This window comes from Protopterus annectens, chromosome 6.part1 (assembly GCF_019279795.1).
Source record: "Protopterus annectens isolate FY-2018-M chromosome 6.part1, PAN1.0, whole genome shotgun sequence".
Taxonomy (NCBI): Eukaryota; Metazoa; Chordata; order Ceratodontiformes; family Protopteridae; genus Protopterus; species Protopterus annectens.
In genome coordinates this window covers 290,097,470-290,116,329 of record NC_056738.1, presented here as the reverse complement: position 1 = coordinate 290,116,329, position 18,860 = coordinate 290,097,470, and positions in this window count along the sequence as shown.

Below are 18,860 nucleotides of genomic sequence, written 5' to 3'. Positions count from 1 at the left end.
CATGCCGTATTAATGTGTATCTCTCTAGTATCATAACATAGTTAAATAGGGGTTTGAGTCCTGCAAATGCTGAGTGTGTGCCACAGGTGGTCAATACAGTGTGGGTTTTGCTTTTACTATGGTACGACATATGTTTTAAACAGTATGTGCATTGCACACATTGGGTATCTGCATGTCAAATAAATTTGTGTACATGTGACCTCAATCAGTACATAGGTGTGAAGCCTGCATACTACATGAATACATTTGTAACCTTCGACAGATTGTGCCGCTGCTTCTCAGATCATAGGTCGCATGTATGTATGCATCAAGCCCGGCCAATACAGTGATCCGTGGCTAAGGACATCCCTGCCACACACACCCATGACATGTACTATAGAGTACTGTGAGTGAGGGTAATTGCCGGGGTATATGTCAGACATGTTCATACACAACAATGACTGGCAATAATGGACAGTCATTATAAGTGTGCACCAGCCCTGTGGATATGCATGCAGGCCCCTAATGTGTTATGTGAAACACAGAGGGACCCCCACAATACCTATGGATATGTGGATACCAAGGGACAGATGACATAACACGTGTCTGTCTGTACACATTGGTACCCAACATACATGTTCAGGGCTACCACCTATGTGGTACTGCCGGGATAGTATGTATAGTAAATGTGGATGACTATGCCATAGACAGCGTACTGCTATACAGCATATATTGGACAACAGGTATCTGTCTGTATGATACCCTTGTGTCGGATATGCGTCCCATCTGGGGAATGCAATGTAGACCAATGCATGCATTTCCAGATGTGGATGGACATATCCCTAGTGTGTTTGCATGTACCTAACAGGGCTATATACCACACAGGTGTGGTCCCAGGAATGTGTGGCGGTCAATACCACTGGTTATTGTTATAGTATAGTACTGGAAGGATCCAACTGTTACTGAGATCCCTACAACTGTGAGTCATTTGTCAGGACATTATCTAATGATTGGTTATAGTCATGCTGTTGAGGTGGTTATACTACCAGACTGCAGATCATTGACAGATATCAACGGTATCACCCACAGCATAGTGCCAACCCATGTCATACACACATGTGTACCCATGTTAGTACATATCTGTAGTAGAATGCATACTGGCCATCGAAAGATACCAGGAGCTGTTAACAATGTGTAGAACAGGGTATGTCGCAAATCCCACGTGTCCACTATGCACGTTCATGCAGACAGTGTGCACACACCATGTTCACAGATGTACACCCGCTAATTTGTAATGCACACATCACACACGTACTGTTCACTCACTAACACATGCTGGCAACACTGTACACTTCAGCCAAGTGGCACATGGGTGGACAATACATACTCAAACCTAACACTGGTGTAAACAATGCTGCAATGACTATCAGAGCTGTGATGCATAATGCCTGCTCAGATATACCTACAAGGATATCAGTACACTTTCCTGTTGGCAACTTGCTACTATTGCTACAATGCTATAATGTCACCCTATGCATCAGAACCATGTTAGGCTATTCCTATATCAATGTGATAGATGACAGGAGGTGGCACAGGTGTCATCATATGCACAGGGCATGTTGTAGGTTTACCAGACCCCGACATTGACCCATCCAATCGGCATGTCTGTGTGTGTGTGTGTGTGTGTGTGTGTGTGTGTGTGTGTGTGTGTGTGTGTGTGTGTGTGTATGTGAGGGACAACAGTACTGCATGGGCCAATGTTGATGTAATGTGTGTGTGTATTTGTGAGCCCTAGTTGTATGGTAAATGTGTGTGTGTCTGCATGCACACAACTCCACCATGTGGCTGCCATATACGGGCGGCTGTGGGACAGCCACAGACTGTACCTGCTAGGCCATACAGATCACTGTCTCCGGCCATGGACACAGTACCTGTGCCTAGCAGGGGTGCTACGGGCAGTATTGGGTACCAACCCTGACTGGGTGCTATCATCAGAGGCAGAGGTATGATGACTGGACCCATGTCCCTGCTGGGACTGGCCAGCACCATGTGCATGTGGTCTAGTAGGACGGTCAATGGACAGGCCAGCCCCAGCATTGCTGGGGCTGGTACTGCCACTACAGGAGTGGCTGTGATCCATGGTCCGTCCATGACGACTGCCAGCTGATGCTTTTGCTGGCATGCATCCGCATCCAGTTCTCATCCATCCCGCACGGTCGTGGCTCATGGCTAACACATTGTGGAGGATATTTAATGTCTCCCTCCAACGGCTATCAATGACCTCGGTGTAATTCAGTATGGCACTGGCAAGGTCATGGATGCTGTCATTGATAGCAGTGTAATGGGCCCTCTGCACCCTTAGTCCCTGTCGGGTGTACCGTTCCATACGTGCCTGTGCCTGTATTACAGCCCGGAACATACTGGAGGTTGTAATACCTCCAGGGGCACGTCTGCCAGGGGCAATACGACCAGTGGTGCTCCCCCGAGAACCCCTGGACATCCGCCTATGCGGTACCGTTCTGGTAATCTGGCTATGGCTGCTGTGAGGGGATGCACGTGCCATAGGTACCACACTCTCCTGGTCAATGCCAACTGTATGCTGTCCCTCAGCTATGGCCATTGGTGACGAGGGATGTATTGGCAGTATGAGTGTGCGCATAGATGGGTTGGCCTCTGTGTACTGTCAATTGGTGGACCAACGACAGACCCTGTCAGACCTTCCTGTGTCACAATACATGCCTCATCATCTTCACTATTAGTGGCGGTGACATCAGGTTCCCTGCTTCATTCAGCCACCCCTAACTCAGCACCTGTGGAAGGAAGACAGGAAACACACTTTACAATCTGTACATGATGTTAGCACACATGCACACATGCACACATGAACACATGCACACATGCACACATGCACACATGAACACATACATACATGAACACATGCACACATGCACAGAAATACACTGCTCACCACAGCACATACACACACACACACCAGCAATCCAACACATACACAATAGTGGGTGAAGGTGGGTGACAGTATCACAAGGCAAACAGTCACCTCACATGTGTCAGCATGCAGAATATGTGTTGCTCAAGACCATGCAGTGCAAGTGTAGAAGGCCCTATTTAATGACATTATACATGGCTGTGCTGCATGTGTGTAGTTGTTCAGTGATTGTCTCTCCCTGGAACACAATGTGTACATGGACACAACATTGCTGTGCAAGTAGTATCTGCTCTGCAATGTCCTGTGCACCATCACTCAATGGTATACATACCATGGCTGCATGTGTTATCTGTGTGACACATAGATTGCCATGTCTGCTTACAGTGTCTGTGTCAATAGCAAATAATAGTGGGCACTGGTGTAGCAAATGCATGCAATGTACAGACATGGGATGAGTGGTGCATGTAGATGTGAAGGAATCCCAATGCTCAACATGGCCATTGTACAGTGGTTATGGTGAGTGTGGGACATACTGCAGATATGTCGGTGCCAGCCATGAAATGGCATGCTACACGACTGCAAAATTAAACACCACACATACCCAATGTGTGTCATGTGACCTATACATCCAATAGCATTACAGGACATTTATGTGACTCTTTGTAAAGATGGTGACTGTTGTGCAAAATGTGTATACTAGCATATGTAAGCACACACACAACATGCTATGCATGGTGTGTATAGGTGCATATGGTTGCACACACAGAACAATGAGGTGCACAGCAAAGACTGCTATGTGTAGTACTGTGGTCACTGTAACCAGATGGGGTGTAGTACCATGTGCCATCATCATCATCATGCATCTTGTGGTCACTCACGGCTACTACTGTGTGACAGACCACTGCTTAGCATGCTGTACCTGAACTGCAGTGCTGTAGATACGTTCACTATTGCACAGCCACTTTGTACATGGGTGTATGAGGTGCCCAGTACTGAGCATTGCCTAACATGACTGTGTTATGTGTTGAAGAGTGTTGCACAGCCCCATGATAGGCCTCTACCCCTGAGGTACATCATGTGTGTGTGGATGATATGTGGGATACTGAAGTGTGACCTTACAGCGAGTGTGTGGTTACGCCATATGTAGCATGACTTTGTGTACTGCATGTGATAAATGTGTTATGTTGTGTACAGGTGTTGCAACTATGCCTATCCAATGTGCAATCCGGGGTTGCCACAACTGTGTGTCATGCTCTGTGTATTGCATGCCATTGAGGCAGCTACTGACATTACTGAGCTGTGCAACGTCTCACAGCAAACATGCAATGGCATGCATTATGCGTAGGTGTGTTATGTGTACATGGCCTACACCTCACCTATGACATGCATATTTCATTACCAACATTGCAGGTATAACACACTCACCAGCATGGATCGGCTGCCCTGCAGTCACACCAGAGGGACCTACAAGAATATGAGAGGATTTGCCAGTGGCCACAACTGTGGCATTTCTTCAGTGGGTATGCAAAACTGCAGTACAACAACAGTCACAGGTGTAGGGATATTATTCACACTATCCGTATTGCACAACACTAGGCAGCAGAACTGCTAAACACACAGTACACATCTCACGTAGACATAATCTAACAATACAGTTAACTGTAGTCTACAGATAGGGCATGTTACCTGCTTGCTCCAGGTGGATGTGCTGGGTGGCTCTGGCCTCCATTACAACACATGTCAGAGGCTGATGTAGCTGTTGTCCAGGAGCCACCATGCTTAGGAGCAGCTCCTCCGCTCTGGTGAGGGAGGCATGAATGGCCACCCCACCACCTGTGGCAAGCTGCTGTCTTTGGATATCAGACACACGCCGCTGTACTTGTCTAATTAAATCACTGCAGTGATGGCGTACCTGCTCATATGTCCGGTTATGCATGCCTATGTCATTTACCCAATGAACAAGTTCCTGCCACAGTGCAGTCCGCTCCTGCTGGTGCTGGCTGCCTCTGGAGAACAGCATTGTGTACCGTTGCAATAGGCTGTCGACTATCACCTCTTCCTCATCCGCTGTGTACGCTGGGTTGCGCTGGTGGGCCATCTGGCTAATAAAGATACGAACAATATGTGTGAGAGTGTCCTGTGGCACACTTTACACCTTTACCCACAGATATCACTTTACTGACATATATACCATCCTATTGTCTGTCAGAGGTTACACACATTCAATACTACTTATTGGTTCTCAGGCCACAACTAACTAACACTGCCTGACAGACTCTATATATCACACCACTATACAATAGTACCCAACACACTGTTTGTGACACATTGCACAACCTCAAGACAGGGGTGTATATCACACCAATGCACGAAAACAGATGTCATCCATTGCAATGGATGTAAAGTACATGTACAGTAGTACCAATCAACCACGCTAGTCATCAATGCCATAGCCCTGCCTAACAGATGTGTCCAGTTGTTACTATAGGTGGCATACTGCTGTAGCAGACTATATATGTTGCTGGATACACATGTTTACCCTATAACACACATATGATTGCAGCCATTGTACAGGCATAATCACACACACATCAGGCAAACATGCAACGCACCACTGTATGCCAACACAGATGAGCATTACCTGTGTACCATATGGTACTGTGTGCCACTACTTACACACCCTTATGCCTGCATTCTGTCCTCTGTGCAGACTACAGGAAACACACATGACAGTGTTTCCAAGCAATGTGAACACACACCATACTGTGCTGTTTAGGCCTACAGCTTCAGGTAGTACTACAGTTCATATTGGTGATGGATTCACCAGCAGTACCACTCACTAAGCATACATGTATTGCTTTAGCCTACAATGAGACACCACATTCGTCAATGGAGAACTACGTCACATCATATGCCGTACTACTATGTCTGCCTAACAGGCCTACGGCAGCCTAGCCATATGCTACCCTGGCCTTTGACACACATGTACTTTGATTTCACTTGCCCCTGCCAACCTGAACCACAGAGGTGTTTCCTGGGGTGTATTACCAATCTCCCACACAATCATCAGGAGAATTTATAACAACTGCTAAGGAGGAGCCTTGTTTGCTATTGCTATGTGATCTATTCTGGTGTATGGCATATCTCTGAGATGGGAACCTATCCCTCCAGAATGTGCTGTTTAGTGAGCTGAAAAGGTTTAGGGCCCTAGAGCGTGTATCCCAGAGGGATTGTGATATGTTGCCATGGTGGTTGTCACCCAGCTATGGGTGTGACATACCTCTGTATGTCCGGCAGAGGTCACCTCTGTGTGACCAGTATGCAATACAATGTAGTTGTGGTTTTGTGAGTCAGTCTGCATAGGGCATCTGTTTGTGGCCAGTATTACCCTTTGGGAAGTCTGTCTGTGGCCTGTTCACCTGGTGTAGTTGTCATGTGAAGTACATACCACACAGGGCATTGTGATGAGTAGAGGGGAACTCTACCCTATACTTCCATAGATGACACACCTGTTGTCATGACACATACCACACAGACAGATTACAAGTGTAGTGTGGCACTGTCTTCATCAAAGCGGAGGCTACTGTCCATCTGTGTCCCATGTTCCCTTATCACACCTTCACTGTTAGGTAGATCTCTACCTATGTGGTAGTTAATGGGTACATTGTTTTGGGAAGGTGGAATGGCAATGCAGTATCAACACTTGTCTACAGTCCATGCCTTGGTCACCACACACCTGTTGCGGTACATATGACCCCGTGTCTCTCTGTCCCTCTCTCTCACTCTATATCTATATCTATATATATCTATATCTATATATATATATATATATATATATATATATATATATATATATATATGTGTATATATATTTATACATATATATATATATATATATATATATATATATATATATATGTATATATATATATGTACATATCTATACATGTACACATCCATTGCTGTACACATGGATGTACATATAGGCATATAGGTACAGTCCACCTTTCATGGCGGGGATATCACTTTTGCGACAGTTGTGGGATGCACAGGTATGTGATTAAATTGCACAGTGTTGTTCAGAATGCATGTGGGTGTCCTCAGCCCTTGTAGCATTAGCAGGCCTCACTGGCTGTAACACAGCAGATCTGACAAATCTGTCCCACAGCATTTAACCACCACATGACATATATCAACACTACCATAGCTGGCCTTAGGCATAGGCCAACTGGGTGACCGCCTAGGGCACCGCTCTAGCAGGGGTGCTTTTCCACTATTTATGTGGTGTAGTAAGACAAGGATGGGGGCACCAGGAAGTGTGGTAGGGGGCACCGTGGAGCCCTTTTGCCTAGGGCACCAGTTGACCTAAGGCCGCTCCTGCACACTGCATGCTGTTTTCTAGGCCACACACTACGACCTACATGGATATATGCACATATCAACCTTCACTGACAGATATCTCGCTACCCTTCACTAACAGTTGCAGTATGTCCCTTGCCCTATGCACATGTGCAGATACAGATAGATACATACTGCTGCCACATGCATGATTTGCAGTGTGTAGAGTACTCTTCAGGAACATCTACAACACGCCAACACATACATGTGAGTTACATACCTTACCTTTCTATTTCCCTGCTCCGTGTGTTACGGTTTTGTAGTTTTTTTTTTTTATTGGTGGTTTGTTTTGGGTTTTCACACTATATTTAACTTTCAGTCTCAGTTTCTCACTCTGTTCTGCCTCTGTCTCAGTCTGTGTCTGTATCCGTGTCTCTCTCTTTCTCACTCTCTATCTCACAGCACCTGCAATGATATAATTGCATGTGTGGACTGCAGGTACAGCCTGCTTTTCTAGGTATCTGCACTTGTGCATGTGACAGCCTCTGCACCAATTGCTGCCCACCATTCAGTAATTCCATGCAGCCTGCTGTGTGGTGATTGCATTACTCACTGTGATTGCAGCCCACTGCTATAAAATGCTAGGTTAGGTAGGCATAGCCCTTTCAGATTTCCAAGGTGGGGCCCATGCTTGTTTGCTCTGGACACCGTTGTGTCAGTGTGAAGGTTGGTATATGTCTCTTATCTGATGCTAGGGTTGTAGCCAGTTATATGCATGTTGTACTCAAACCTGAATGTTGCTGCTTCCAGTACACACATCTCAGTGTAGACATGTACGCACCCCTCCAAATGCTAACACAGGATACATGGGAGTATGTACTTCTCTCACTTACACAATTAACTGCCATACAAATGTGGTTATTGCACTGTATTCCTGTGGCCAGTATTTATCCTGGTCTGATACTGTGTGGTGTTTGTAAGGTGCTACTGTAACATTATTCCCTGCTAGGATGGCTGGTTCTCCTTTCACAGTCATGTCATGCAATTCCACAACCACTGCTGGTAAAGACCCACAGAAAAGGATTTGTGTTATACCATTCCTAATTTCCATTTACATTCCCTCATTGTAATGCATGATATATTAATTTCAGAACCAAGTTATTTGTATATCTGATGTGGCTTAATGGTAATCCATGCAGTCTATTGTGTCAATGGTCTGGGGTTCGAAACTAGCGGAGGTTTTTCTTTTGCTGCTCAGCAGAACAAGGGCCCTTTAGGGAGGGTGGCCTAATGGTTAAGGTGTTTGCCTTATAAAGACAAGGTGCAGGGTTTGAGTCTCACAAGGGATAATTGGCTAGGCTTAAAATGGCTCGCAAGGGCAGTTAGCTTAGTACTAATCTATGAACCTATGAACCTATGCCATAGAGTGACTAAGGCACTTTTAAGCAGTTGTAAGCGGGTTTGCATGGGTGTGTGTGATACTTAGCTAAGTGCACACATGCGCACACTCGCTTAAACCCGCTTACTACTGCTTAAAAGTGCTTACTCCCGCTAACCCCCGCACTAATTTCTTTTAAAGAAAAGAAAATGGGGAGATAGGAAAGTGGTGAAAAAGGGGGCACAAAGAGGGACAGACAGTAGGTAAACAAGCTCAAGATGTGCAGGATGGGTGTAGGGAAGGTCCATAGCTGCCCATTTCTTTAACAGCAACAGCTGTGCATATGCAATGAATTTGGAGTGAAATTTGAAACCGTCCACCCCTGGGAGAGGGGTGAGGACAACAAAGTATGTTGTACTGTCAATTCTAATTATCAGCTTACATGTCCAGTGGACATGTGTGTGAAATGGGCAGCTATGTATGGGGCATAATTTTTTTGTGGGTACAGATTCCCCCCCCTTTTTTTTCAGGTGAGAGTGGGAAGTGAGGTAGAGGAAGTAGGTATGTCCGGGGAGGTAGGTTGGGAGGGTAAACAGACAAGACAGACAAGACGCATACAGGGGCGGTGTATGACACATGGGGTGGGTGAACACAATTGACGGGGTAGGATATTTGGAAATCACAAGCCCATGAGCCCACAGATGGTAACAGTGGAACTGAGATCCCCACCCGTGGGCATTCACCACTGAACCTTCACAGCCCCGAGGATGGCTGTGCTGGGGGCTGCATAGGATGGGCAGGCTCACCCGTGAGACACGCCACTCTCACCTCGAGCTGGCGTAGGGGATCAGTGACTGAACGCTGGATCTCCCTATGCACCACAACCTGGACCCTTCAAAGGGTGACAGGTGGCCCTTCTCCGCCCACGCTTGCATGGGGGGGCGAGCCCCATCCCCTGCAGCGCTTTCACCCGAAGGTGGCACAGGTCCAATGGAGGAGGGGAGCCCAGGCTGGGCACTGGACCTGCTGGTGCCAGGTGCACTCGCCAGCTGAGGAGGGACAGGTGGGTCCGCTGGGACCGGCCTTCCCATACGTTCTGTGATTAGGTGTGTTTAACTACAACATAAGCAAAACAGCATTCCAGATTAGTTGTAACAGCATGCAGTAATATTCCCATTAACCCAACACACCAAGGTTACAACAGTTGAACAGCAAGCATAACACATGCATATATTGAACCACAGTGGATATTCCAACAGCATGCAGGGATGTTTGGTAGCAACAGGCCACCATGATTGTGGTGTTTAAACAGGGCACATGCATCAACATGAATGCAAATACTTATAGAACAATAGGACATATGTCCCAACAAATATTTAAGATTACATATACCCATTGAGGTGTGGAATTGCATGGTTTATGCACATACAGTAGGGTGTAGAAAAAATCTCGGTTAACATCTTATAATTACCTTTTCGTCTGCACTACATTCCTAGTGACTGCAAGTGTATATCCCCTACATGTATTATTACACTTGCCACCATACATTAGGTTGTGTAATGGGTTTGGCTAGTTCAATATATGCCTGACCTATATCTGACATACTAACTGTCCAGGATGCAGATGTTACTGCTACATATTTCTTGATTGCATTTATATTTCTTTATCTACATATCTGGGATGTTTTCACATGACATTTTCACTTCAATTTGTACAGAACCCTGCATTTCTTGACACACACTCACATTTCTGGGGAAAAATAACATGCTACATGTGTACCAGATTTACTTATTCATGCCAGCCAGTAACTGACTGTTGTGGACTGTATATATGTTTCACAGCTACTAGCACTTCCATCACCCACTTTATATGGGACTGCACAACTCTGGGTTGCCAGCACCTTTTCAAACAGTACTGTTTGTATAATGCAAGGGTACAACAACATTTCAAACTCTGTGACACAGACACACTCTGGGTTTTAGACCTTTATTAATGACATTACACACTTTTCCACAGGCTCACTCCTTTATTTTTTTAACGGTGTATATGGCAGACATGTTTAAGACATATTATACCTTTATTAATGGGTTAGAACACTCTTTTTTCAGGCTCACTTACTTATTTTATATGACAGTGCCTGCAGAGATATTATTCCAGACATATGTTACCTTTCTTAATGGGTTACTACACTCTTTTTCTGCCTCTCTGACGTTTTTATCTGACAGTACATGCAGAGGACTTATTCAGGCAATTTTATGGCTGTATTATTGGACTACAACACTTTCTTTTATGCTCTCTCCCATATTTTATATAACAATACATGCAGAATAATCACTAACCTGCCTGGTGGAGCAGCCTTAGCAGCCTATCCGCATAGGCTTGCTGATTCGCAGCACGGTAACCTGCAGCTGTAAAGTAAATGAAGGGATACTGAGACATACCTATCCATTATACATACTCCATTATCAATTCTTACATGCTGCATTCCATTGCTACATACTCAGTTGTGGGGCATCCCGCATCCCATGGGCCTCCTGTATCCATTGGTTCAGGCGGTCCTGCTTTCGTCTCTTTAGGTCTGCATGGTGGTGACGGACCTGCTCACCAGTCTGAGGAACGCCTGTGGCACTGGTGAGGTCACGAGCTAACCGGTTCCAAGCCTCTGCCTTGTACTCCATCCCTTGGAACTGGCCCTGCAGGAGTTTTGACTCATGACGGTGGACAAGGAGCCAAACCATGTATTTTGACTCCTCGATGCCCCAACATTGCGCTTGGAAGCGTGTTCCCTCTCCGATACCAGACATTCTAACTGCAGATGTGAGCTACAATCAGTTATGGCATGTATTCCCGCCTGTGGGACTTAAATATGCTGCATTTTCCACACTTTTTTGTGATTGGCCATTTTGTAACATTCTCGGCTAACTGCAGACCTGCTTAGTAATGGTTAAACTACCATTAGTAAGTATATGAATGTTAACAGTGGCTGTTTCCCCCTATGCTGTTATGGCTTAGTGGTTCTGTACTTTGCTTCTGATGCTCAGAGTCCTGGGTTCGAATCTTGTCATTCATTTTATTTTCATACTGTCCAGACAGGCTAGGGGGTGTGGCTGCATTTAAGCAACTTTGCTCTATGTTGCTCCTCGTTGCCCTACGGTGCCCTGGTTGGCACGGCACGCACGTCCGAGCAAACACATTGCACTGGGTAAAGCGCTGTTAAACTATGGGCAACTCTATTGCGCTGGGTAAAGTGCTATTGAACTATGGGCAACTCTGTTGCGCTGGGTGAAGCGCTGCTTAACTTCAGACAATTTTATATTGGGATCCTTTAAAATATTTATTTTGTTCACTGTTACATTGGCCATTTCACTGCTTTTTAGTTATATTTAAACATATATGTTAGGTATTATTCCATATACTGATTTAAAAAATAAATACGAAATGGAGTGGTGGGACTCAAGCCGTGAATGCCTCTGCTTTGTGCGAAAGCTCTACCATTACGCTATTGCTATTTGGGGTGATTTGCATAAACATTCTTTCTTATGCTCTTCCATGTCAGAATTGCTAACTGTAGCTAAGAAATGGGCACACCCGTGCACACACGTGCAAATACGGGTAGCTATTTTGGGAATTAAAAAAAAATTTTAATGTTATGCATTTTAGAACCGTGATGGGGGTTTACAATATCAGACAGTGAGGTGTTGGGTGCAGGGACATTTCAGCAGACTCGCTCTTGTTTATTTGCTTTTATTTTAAACACTTGCAGGGGCATGGACATTTAGACTGCTCGGCAGTCGGACACGCTCCTGCTTTCTTACATGGTCCGTGTAAGACTTACGGTTGAGTCAGCGTGCCCTCATGCATATTCTTGGCACTCTGACATCATACCATTAAACTGCAGCCTCCGAGTAAGACTTATTAAGTCTTACACGGAGGATCCGTGACTCCGGGGGACTGTTAAGAAAATATGTTGTTACTTACAATTAACTCTCCCTCCTCTTCCCCTCTCCTGAGTATTTTTCTGAACATTAATGACATGAAGTAGGGCATATGCTTTAGAGTCCCCTACAAGTTTAACAAAGTCCAAGAAAGTACAATATTTCCAGATTCTTTTGTTCTTTACCTGTTCATCTCCATCTCCCAAACCCTGTCTCTGCTTCATCTCCAGTGTACTTCTCAAGTCTTCTAGTCACCTTCTATGCTTTTTTCCTTCTCCCAATCATTTTCTGTTAAAACTCTCTCTGTGATCTTTATTACCAGGTGAACAAGAAGCAGAATGTTCTTCTGTTTCACAGCTCATTTTTTGGGGGGGGGGCAAACTTTTGTATTTCTTCCTTAGCATGTACTTCATCAAAAAATGTTTTTGCTCCCCCAGGGAAAAATATTTTGAGGATAGTTGGATACAGCAGTTTGAATCTCACACCTCTTTCTTGGCATTCCCTATATAATGGAATAAATGTATTCCTCTTCTGCCTGGTGTGCAATGAGTAGTCATTATCCACAACCATTCTACTCTCTCCCACTTTGAGTACTTTGTCCTTCTGCCACAGTTTTGTCAGAATCCACTCCTTCTGTTGATAAGATTGCATTTTTACTATTAAAAGTATAGGTTGCTTTCTCATAGCCAGATTTGGAGAGTACAGATGATGTGCACTTTCAATTAACAATTCCTGTTGTGGAATACCAGTCCAGTTGCTTATTTGTAATTTCATAAACATTAATGCAGTCTGTTCCTTCCAGCTTCTCTGGTACAGCAGAAAATCTTAGATTTGCCCTATGTGTTCTCCCCCTATAATTCTCTTATTTTTTTAAACATCTTTTCTTATGCAGTCTCATATTTAGCCAGCCTTTTCTTCATTTCAACCTCTGCGTTTTGCAGTTCTGTCACTTTATCTGAATATCTGTTCAAAACTTCTTTCATTTTTTTCAGCTTTTTATTGCTTGTGTTAATATACTCCATCAGTGTTTCATTTAATTTAACCAGGACTGTGTGCAGCTGCTTTATACTTTCCACTAGGTTACCGGAAGTCATGTTTGGAACTTCCACTGCTTCTTTCTGAACAACTGCACTACTTCCAGTCTCTGTTTTTTCCTCAACTTTTGTAGCTGATTTTCCTCCAGGTCCTTTATATTCCTGGTTTCCTGGCATCTAGGCAGTGCACTTACTAGCCAGTTACTGAAATTTATCCAGAAAACTAGGTCCATTGGCTTTCTCTGCCAAGTTTCTGTTTTCAGACTGGGAAAGCCAGAATTAAGTTGTTACTCAATGTGCGTCCATCTTGGAAGTCTCTCATAAGACATATCATTGAGTACAATTCCCCCTTTGGCATGTACCTAACTAGCCACATCCAACAACTGGAATATCCACAGAGGTTCCTCACTAAAAGAATACAGGGTGTAAGTAACATGACCTCTGAAGACTGCCTCAAGGCCCTATCTCTGTATTCTGTCTCCTACAGGCTTTTGACAGGCAACCTATGCCTGGCATGCAGGACATTGTCAGACCTGAACCTGACAGACCTTCTGCATATCTGCAAAACAAACAACACCAGAATTATCCATTCTAAAGACATAAACCTTGCCTAAATAGGACCTGTCAAAAAGACAGGTATATGTCCAAGAGACTACCACTTCTCTGGAACAGGCTCGCCATCCATGTGAAGCAGAGTTCCTCACTATTCAATTCAAGTGTAACTTGAACAACTGGATGGGGACAGGAGCTTCATCCCTGGTTTGGCACCTATGTATCTAATGGATACAGGTAGTCTGTAAATGGTTCATCACTCAGGCCCCTGCTTGTAAATGTTTCATCTCCTAAGCCCTTGCTTACATTTATCAAGGGTGCCAGAACTTGTCAGAGATTTGGTATGCATGGCTAGGCTTAAAAATGCTTTTGTGGTTGTTAGCCTCATACACACCCATGAACCTATGGTGCGTCCCTAATAACCACATGTCTAATGACCACCTAATAACACATTTTTAGGCAGGGCTCAAAAAACAAATCCACCACCGTAACAAGTACTAGCGATAATAAACTGAGGGTCATACTGCTAAACGCTAGGAGTTTAAATGTCAAAATGCACTCTCTCGAGGCACTCCTCAACATGGAGAACATCGACATTTATGCAGTAATGGAGACATGATTCAAGGCTCAAGAGAGCACCCCAGCGATTCTAGGTTACAAATCATGCCACATATTTCGACCGCAAAAACCAGACTGAAATACAAAGGGAGGAGGCGTATCCGTATTCATCAGGGATAACCACACTCCCAGACTAGTTGCAAAGTATGATGCCTCGGAGATCATCCAAGTGCAACTAACAATAGGCAAAACTGCAATTCAGATTGTAGCTTGCTACAGATCACCTTCCCTGCCCCAGGACACTCACTCCGCTTTCCTCGAGGTATTGGAAAACATTAAAGTCCAACCAAACACCATTATACTAGGTGATTTCAATTACCCAAACATGAATTGGGAAAACTACGAAAGTACTAATACCTTTGCTCAGTGCTTCCTGGAGTACATTAACTCCAATGCTCTGGACCAGCTTGTAAACACCCCCACAAGAGGTAAAAATATACTGGACATGGTCATCACCAACATGTGGGACAAATGCACCACACTTGTGGTAAATTCCTCATTGGTCAGATCAGACCACAAACTCATCACTCTAGATATCCACATACCACCCCCATCCCCATCCCAAAAAAAACATGGTGAAAAACTTCTCCAAAGCGAACTTTATGCTACTCAAGACACAGGTGGCAAACTTTGTTATTCCCACGCAGAAAGTCAATATGACCGAATCTACTATACCCTACACAAAAGCCCTCTACAAGCACCTACATGAGTGCATGGACCGTGCTATCCTGAACAAGACCATTTCCCACTCCTCCAAAAAGAGGAAACCAGTCTGGTGGACCCCAGCCATAAACAAGCTCTATAATAGAAGGAAGAAATTACTGCAAAAAAAAAATAAATAAATAAAATAAAAACACAGGAATGAAGGGGTTCCCTGACAACCTTAGCAAAAAACTAAGAACCCTCATAAAAAACTCTAAGGCGAGCTTTGAAAGAAAAATTGCAATGGGCACCAAAGACAATCACAAAGCATTTTTTAGCTATGTCAAAAACCTCAATAGCAACTCTCAGATCTGCTCCAAACTACAGCATAATGGCTCAAAATTCACGGAACCAACTGATAGCACCAACATATTGGCAGATAAGTTCAGTGCAAATTTCAGCTCACCCTCTCCCCCCAAAGAGCTCATATCCATACCAGAAGATTGTGCTGCCCCAAAAATCACAGACACTCAGGTGAAAACAGCACTCACCAAGGCAAGAAACACAGCATCCATGGGACCAGATAGCATCCCAGGCTGCATGCTACATGAGTTCCAAAATGAATTAACCCCTCACCTTAATACCATGTTTAACCACAGCCTCACCTCAGGCTATGTGCCCATAGAGTGGAGCATGGCAACAGTCATACCACTCCACAAAGGAGGTGCAACCACTTAGCCCGGGAATTACCACCTCATCAGCCTGATGAATCTCGTCTGCAAGGCCATGGAGCACATCATCATGGAACTCATAAACAATGACACTGGGAACCTACAAACCCTGGACCCCACCCAGTTTGCATTCATGAAGGGAAGGTAATGCCTCCTAAATCTGGTTGACTTCTTCGAAATGGTTACTAAAGCAATAGATGAGGGCAAGGTGGTTCACACAGCATACCTGGATCTTGCAAAGGCCTTCAATATCATTCCCCACTCAGGAATTATAGACAAACTCACCAACCTAAATATAAACCCCTACATAACAAGATGGGTTGCAAACTGGCTCATGGATAGAACCCATTCAGTGAGAATAGGAAATGCTAGATCAGACTCCAAACCTGTAACTAGTGGTGTACCACAGGGCTCAGTCCTGGGACCCCTCCTGTTTGTTATCTACTTATCGGAAGTACAAGGAAACATGGAGTGACTATGGCTAACAGTTTGCAGATGACTGCAAACAGGGAGCCATAATAGAGAATTCTAGTGACATTGACATCCTTCAAAAGGGTCTTACAGATACAGATACATGGTGTCAAAACCATGGCCTCAAACTAAATCCCAAAAAGTGCATTGTTATCCCCTTTGGGAAAAAACAAGTACCTATGAACTACAACTTAGGTGGCAGCCCACTTATCACAGAGAGTGTGATAAGGGACCTAGGGACTCAGGTAGACAGTAACCTTTCTTTCGACAACCACATTGCCTAAGTGTTTAGAAAATCCTTCTACATGGCCCATATTATCACAAAGGAGTTTGCATCTAAGAATAAGGAAGTTATTATCCCCCTGTACTCATCACTAATTAGATCCATTATTGAATATAATGCCCCATTCGGGATGTACCTAGCAAGACATCTGCAGCAGCTGGAGAGGCCTCAAAAGTACCTCACAAAGAGGATAAAGGGCCTTAAACAGATGCCCTATGCCATGAGGCTAAAAAAACTTAGACTGTACTCAGTTGCATACCGGCTACTCAGAGGTGATCTCTGCCTGACATACAAGGCTATGTCAAATCCCGAATTGCTAGAAATGCTCCACCTAAAGAAAACCCAAGCCACCAGAGCTACACACTCAAGGGACATAAACCTAACATCATCAATAAACAGAATGTGTTGGAGGGACAGATTCATGTCCCAGAGTCTCTCCTTGCTCTGGAACAGGGTCCCCATATATGTAAGGCAGAGTTCCTCATTGACACTCTTCAAGAGAAATCTTGATGAGTGGATGGGAAACAGGAAATTCACCCCGGAAATCACTTCTATGGCCCTGCTCGACAGGGGTGCAGGTAACTAATTCACCCGGAAGGGAGTGCTATAGCACAAAATTTATGGCTAGGCTTAATTATGCCCTAGGGCCAATAGCCTAGTACCTACCTATGAACCTATGAACCTATGTGATGTCTTCACCATTTCAGCCATTATAACACAGGCCTGCACCTGGCAAAATTGTATAGTTGTCTCTGGACATAGATAAAAATAACTCCTCCATCTCTGTGAGGGTCATTTCAGTCAAGTTGGGTTTCTGTTAATGACCATTATATCCCTGGTGATGACATAGGCTTGTCCTTTGTATGAAGAATCATAACACTCACTTTATGATACACTTATGTGCTTTTCTATTATGACCACTCATGACACTTGACATCATGCACTAGGCTCTGCCACACCTAATCCTAGAAGGTCTTGTCGCCTTTATCCTTATCTAGTATCTGCTTGCCATGGATGAATAAGACCTGCATGATCACCTCCTTCTCTGCGGGGGTAAACTTCTCCAGCCTTTGATTCTCTTTTGGGGCACATATACTTATGAATGCAACTATAATCAGTTTATGTTAAAATATATGATTGCAGTTCCCTATCAATGACCACTAGCCATGCTGAAGCTGTGCAGGTGACATGTGACATGACTGCTATACAACATTGTCATATGTCAGTCAACTAGAGAGTGCCATGCAGCAGCACCATGTATACATCACAAGAAGTGATATAAAGGCTGTAGACCACATAAGCCAAGAAGTGTATATTGTAGGTTATTTCACACTAGACCCACACAAAAACAACCACACCTGCACACCTATGCAGCCTTCATCATTAAATTGGTCTAAACCTCTCATCTCTTCCATGTGCCTGCTAACCTGCCCTCTGCAGCATAGTGTGATTCTACCACACCACCACTGCAGTCTGTGATGCTACCTTCATGGCCTGTACAGCAATCGCTGTCAGGGTGGCTACTCATAGGTTGTCTGGGGACACCCATTTCCTGTATTCTGTACTGCTCTTTCCCTTCCAACACACACACACACACACACACACACACACACACACACACACACACACACACACACACACACACACACACACACACACACACACCACCTGTCAGTTCCCAGATCTTTCTCCTGCAATTATAACCCCTCCAAGCAGTGTGCATCTCCCTGTTCTGTGTCTGACCAATGCATAGTTGCTGAACACCTGTGTTCCCTTATCACAAATCCAATCTGAAGTTACTAGTTATGTAGATTTCAGTTGCTAACTGTTAATCTTTCAGCATCACAATGGCAGCTACATCTATTATCATGTTAACATGGGCACTTATAGTGTCCGTGTTATATAAATTATGTGATACAGCATAAATACTTCTGAATCCTATCCATAATATA